The following is a 6,117-nucleotide window of genomic DNA, read 5'->3' as shown; positions in this document are numbered from 1 at the left end:
TCATTTAGCCTATTTCTGATAGTTCGTGGGTGAGTCTCGTACAAGTCATGCCCAAGAAAGGGGGTATGACCGTTTTCCCAAATGAAAAAAATGAACTCATCCCAACTAGAACTGTCACCGGGTGGCGAGTATGCATTGACTATAAAAAATTAAATGAAGCCACCTGTAAAGACCACTTTCCTCTTCCATTCATGGATCAAATGTTAGAAAGGATAGCCAGGTATGAATATTATTATTTCTTGGATGGATATTCAGGGTATGATCAGATCCCAATTCCACCGGAGGACCAAGAAAAGACTACCTTCACTTGCCCTTATGGTACCTTTGCGTATCGAAGGATGCCATTCGGATTGTGCAATGCCCCAACAACCTTTTAGCGGTGTATGATGTCCATATTTTTTGATATGGTTGAAAAATTTATTGAGGTTTTTATAGATGATTTTTCAGTTTTTGGTTCTTCATTTGATGTATGCTTGAATAATTTGGAACAGGTGCTTAGGAGATGCGAAGAGACACATCTAGTGCTGAACTGGGAAAAGTGTCATTTCATGGTGCAGGAAGGCATAGTGCTTGGACATAAGATTTCACAGAAAGGTATAGAAGTTGACAAAGCTAAGATGGAGGCAATTGAGAAGTTGCCACCCCCATCACCTGTCTGTTCTGTAAGAAGCTTCTTGGGACATGTTGGGTTCTATAGAATATTTATTAAGGACTTTTCAAAGATAGCCAAGCCATTGTCTACTTTGCTTCAAAAAGAAGTGGCTTTGGAATTTTTAGCTGAATGCCTACAAGCATTCAACACTTTGAAAGACAAGTTGATCAATGCACCCATCATGATAGCGCCAGATTGGACACTTCCATTTGAACTGATGTGTGATGTGAGTGATACAGTCGTAGGAGCTGTTTTAGGACAAAGAGTGAACAAACAATTTCAGCCGATTTACTATGCTAGCAAAACCTTGAATGGAGCACAACTAAATTATACCACAACAGAAAAGGAGCTACTAGCAGTAATCTTTGCATTTGATAAGCTTCATTCATATCTGATTTTGTCCAAAGTTATTGTGTACACAGACCACTCAGCATTGAGGCACTTGCTTACCAAGAAAAATTCAAAACCAAGACTAATCAGGTGGATCCTACTGCTGCAAGAATTTGACATTGAAATATGGGACATGAAGGGTACCGCAAACCTGGTTGCTGATCATCTCTCCCGGTTGGACAAGGTAGGCTCAAAAGAAGAGAAAACCAGCAACATTTGAGAAGAATTTTCAGATAAACAACTGTACTCCATTCAGGAATATTCATCTCCTTGGTATGCTGATTTTGCAAATTATCTTGCTACACAAGTCATCCCTCCTAACCTTTCACATCAACAGAAGAAGAAATTCTTTTCTGATGTAAAATACTATTTATGGGAGGAACCCTTTTTGTACAAATTATGTGTAGATCAAATCATAAGGAGATGTGCCCCAAGGAGGAAATGGAATTGGTACTCCAATTTTGCCATGATAGAGAAGCAGGAGGACATTTTGGAGCTAGCCGCACTGCAGCTAAGGTCTTGCAATCAGGTTTTTATTGACCGACATTATTCAAAGATACCCATAGTTATGTGTCCACATGCGACAAATGGCAAAGAACAGGTAACATTTCCCGACAGTATGAAATGCCCCTTTCTAATATCCTGATCAGTGAAATTTTTTATGTATGGGGTAAAGATTTCATGGGGCCCTTCCCGAATTCTTTTAGGTATAAATATATCCTCGTTGCTATTGATTATGTGTCTAAATGGGTGGAAGCCATGGCTTTACCCACAAATGACTCTAGGAGGGTAGCACATTTTCTAAAAAAGCTTTTCACCCGATTTGGCACTCCTCGAGCTATAATTAGTGATAGGGGAACTCATTTCTGCAACACCCACTTTGAATAGTTAATGCAGAAATATGGAATTAAACATAAATTAGTTACCCCTTATCATCCACAAACTAGTGGCCAAGTGGAGTTGGCTAATAGGGAGCTCAAAAGAATTATAGAGAAGACCATAGCATCTGCTAGGAAAGATTGGACCATCAAATTGGATGATAAATTATGGGCATATAGAATTGCATATAAAACACCACTTGGCATGACCCCATATAGGTTGGTCTTTGGAAAAGCATGTCATCTACAGGTCGAGTTAGAGCATAAGGCCTATTGAGCACTAAAATTCTTAAATTTTGATATACAGGCTACAAATGCTAAGAGGCAGTTGCAATTGAATGAGATGGATGAATTCAGACTTGCTGCCTATGATAATGCCAGGGTTTACAAAGATAGAATTAAAAGGTGACATGATAAGAACTTGTTGAGATGGGATTTTCATGTAGGCCAGCAAGTGTTGTTATACAATTCCCGTCTCCGCTTGTTCCCAGGCAATCTAAGATCCAGGTGGTCTGGACCTTTCACAATTACATAGGTTTTTCCCCATGGGGCCATAGAGGTCACCCACCAGGTTCAAGGAATATTAAAGGTAAATGGTCAGCGCCTGAAACCATATTTGGTGGACGGCACAGTGCCCCCTCCGTCCACTCTCTATCTAGACAACCAATAACCCTCTAGCATGATAATATTCAGATACTTAGTCATAAACTGCCTGACTTGCATAGTTTTATAGCATTTCCTTGTTTTTGATTATTTTTAGGATGTTAGTTAGAATAAGGCTTCTAATCTTTCCTTCTAGTTTGGAGTGATTTCTAGTAGAAGAGGCTTCCTACCAAAAGAACCATTGCACATTTAATCTTTAGAAAGTCTTCTACACTACTTTCTTTACTTGGTATTGCTCTTGTTGGATTTATTGTTACTCCCTAACACTAGGAACATTGGGGACAATGTTTGTTGGACAGTTTTGTATGCCCTTAGCTTCAATCAGAATGATGTACTTTATGAGTTTATTGTAACTAAATAAAAGTGCATACTACACTAGGTGTCAGATTGGGCTGTCTTTGATGTACCAATCAGTGAGATCCTTAGTAGGGGTCAAAACCTGGGTATGTTGGGACAGTCTGAGAATTCTTCTGAGTGGGTGATCATAGTGACAGGATCAGCTTCTTTGTCGGACAAAGGTAATGATCGGGGATGCACTCTCACTGATGGAAACCAAGACTGCCGACAGCCGATTTCAATCATTGGGATTTGTTTTGCAAAGTATTTTTTATATGAGATATAAAAGTATATATATTATAGTTTCTAAAATGTTTGCAAAAGGTTTTAATTCCCAAGATCCATATAAGTAGAGAGTGCAACACTGTTCCTTGCAGCCGAGGGGGAGGTCCTCTCTTGTCGGGCAGTGTTTGATCATTATGGGCTGAGAGGTTGAGTGTTAGACCATTGAGGATAATACCTAATGGGCTAATCTTGCATCTGCCCATAGTCCCTAGGTGTTACAAGGTGGCTTGGCCCAAGGACCACTTAGGGTAAGTATTGGGCCCATAGAGGCCATTTGATGAGTTTCAGGGGGTGCATTGTCTATAGCAGTGTATTTGGCCAGGCCTTGTAACAAAGACTGGGCTGAACCCATGTGGCTGATGTGTAGATCAATACTTGGGTCCCACACCATACAAGGAAGCCCAACTGGGCAGCTGTTAGGAAAGCCATGTGAGCACATAAGCTTAATGGGCCTAAAGCCTATTTCGAACTGGACTAACTTAATAAGTTAAATATGGGCGAATTCTGAGATGGATCGGAAGATAGGATAGGGTCTTAACCCAATCCACTTAGAGAGTCTAGATATGAATATGATTTAGATCTAGAAAGCTCCTAATGAGATTAGGAGAAGGTTGATCTAATCTGCAGAAAAGATAAGGGTTTATCCTTATCACCTAAAAGGATGTCTGATCCAACTATGATTTGGATCAGCAACTCTTAATTGGATTAGGAGCTGATCTTTTAGGATTACAAAAGAAGGAGGGGGCGGCATCCTTTAGAGTACACATACTCACATCCTCTTCAGAGTTGAAATCACTGGAGGAAGAATTACGCAACCCTGTAGAATTCTTTCTTGCCACCCACTTTGTCAGTTCGATCTCCAGTTGTGGGAGAAGTCAAGATTCGATCTTGACATCAGTTCTTTGGGAAAGAATTGATAGGAAACTATGCTCACGTGTCATCTTGTTGTTTCTTGCGAAGGACAGAGTTCTTGGAGAAGAACACTACTGATTCTGCTCCATCCTACACTGAGCCATCTTCAGTGGGAGTAGTCTTTGGATCCTTCCTTGGGCGAATTTCAAAAATTGCGGAATAAGGGGACGAACAAGGGTCTTCTAGCGATTAGGACACATGAAGTGAGGGGATAGGAAATCCATCACATGGATGCCCAAAGATTGCAGAATAAGGTGGCGAATTTCAAAAATTTTTCTCTCCTTTCAACTAGGAATTGAATTCCAGATTTAGAAAATCATATTTTCAATGATCATTCTTGAACCATAAACTGAACCAGATCTGAACCAAAAGGAGTAGGGAAGGACAATACCTGATATAGAGATGCAGTATCTCCCAATAGAGGTGTTCACACCCAAGGAAGGATCCAAAATCTGCTCCCACTGAAGATGGCGCAGTGCAGGGTGGAGCAGAATCAGGAGTGTTCTTCCAAAAGAACTTGACCCTTCGCAAGAATCAACTGGAAGGCTTGTGAATACAACTCCCACCAATCTTTTCTCCAAAAGATTGGTATCAAGATCAAATCTTAATTTCTCCCAAGAATTGGAGATCGAACTGTTGTAGGCGGCGGCTGTAGGAAGGAGACGGCAAAAGAGTATTTGTAGGGTGTAGAATTCTCTCTTCTAGTAATCTCAGCTCTGAAGACAAGAATGTGTAGCTTGCATGTCTAAAGGTTGCCACTCCCTTTTCCTTTTATAATCTTAAAGGGATCAGCTCCTAATCCCATTAGAAGTTGCTAACCCAAATAATATTTGGATTAAAAGTCCCTTTAAGATAAGGGATAACCCTTATCTTATCTGTAGATTAGATCAGCCATCTCCTAATCTGATTAGAATGCTTCCAGATCTAAATCTCATTTAGATCTTGGACTCTCTAAGTGGATAGGGTCTGGGCCCAATCCTATCAGCTGATCCATCTCAGACTTCGCCCCTTAAGTGACAAATCAAATTAGTTTAAGGTTATGTATTCATTTAGCCTTTCAAACTGCTGCCCAGTTGGGCTTCCTTGTATGGCATGGGACCCAAATATTGATCTACACATCAGCCACATGGGTTCAGCCCAGCCCTTGTTACAAGGCCTGGCCGAATACACTGTTTTGGACATTGCACTCCCTGAAACCCATTAGATGGGCTCAATGGGCCCAGCACTTACCCTAAGTGGTCATTGGGCCAAGCCACCTTATAACACCCAAGGACTATGGGCAGATGCAAGATTAGCCCATAATGATCATACACTACCCGACAAGAGAGGACCTCCCCCTCGGCTGCAAGGAACAGTGTTGCATTCTCTACTCATATGGATCCCGGGAATTAAAACCTTTTTGCAAATCATTTTGAAACCATAATTTATATACTTTTATATCTCATATAAAATATAATTTGCAAAACAAATCTCAACGATTGAAATTGGCTGCCGATAGTCTTGGTTTCCATTAGTGAGAGTGCATCCCCAATCATTACCTTTGTCCGACAAAGGGGCAGATCCTATCACTATGATCACCCACTCATATGAATTCTCAGACTATCCCAACATACCCAGGTTTTGACTGAAGGGATACGAAATCCATCACATGGACACCCAAAATTGTGGAATAAAGGGGGGCGAATTTCAAAAATTTTTCTCTCCCTTCAACTGGGAATCGAATTCCCCATTTAGAAAATCATATTTTCAAGGATCATTCTTGAACCATAAACTGAACCAGATCTGAACCAAAAAGAGTAGGGAAAGATAATACCTGATACAGAGAAACAATATCTCTCAATGGAGGTGTTCCCGCCCAAGGTAGGATCCAAAATCTACTCCCAGTGAAGATGGCGCAGAGCAGGGTGGAGCAGAATCAATAGTGTTCTTCCCAAGAACTTGATCCTTCCAAAGAATCACCTGGACGACTTGTGAATACAACTCCTACCAATCTTTTCTCCA

The sequence above is a fragment of the Nelumbo lutea genome, chromosome 1 (assembly GCF_056320005.1).
Source record: "Nelumbo lutea isolate HS-2025 chromosome 1, American lotus-T2T, whole genome shotgun sequence".
NCBI classification, from domain to species: domain Eukaryota; kingdom Viridiplantae; phylum Streptophyta; class Magnoliopsida; order Proteales; family Nelumbonaceae; genus Nelumbo; species Nelumbo lutea.
This window is presented reverse-complemented; position numbering follows the sequence as displayed.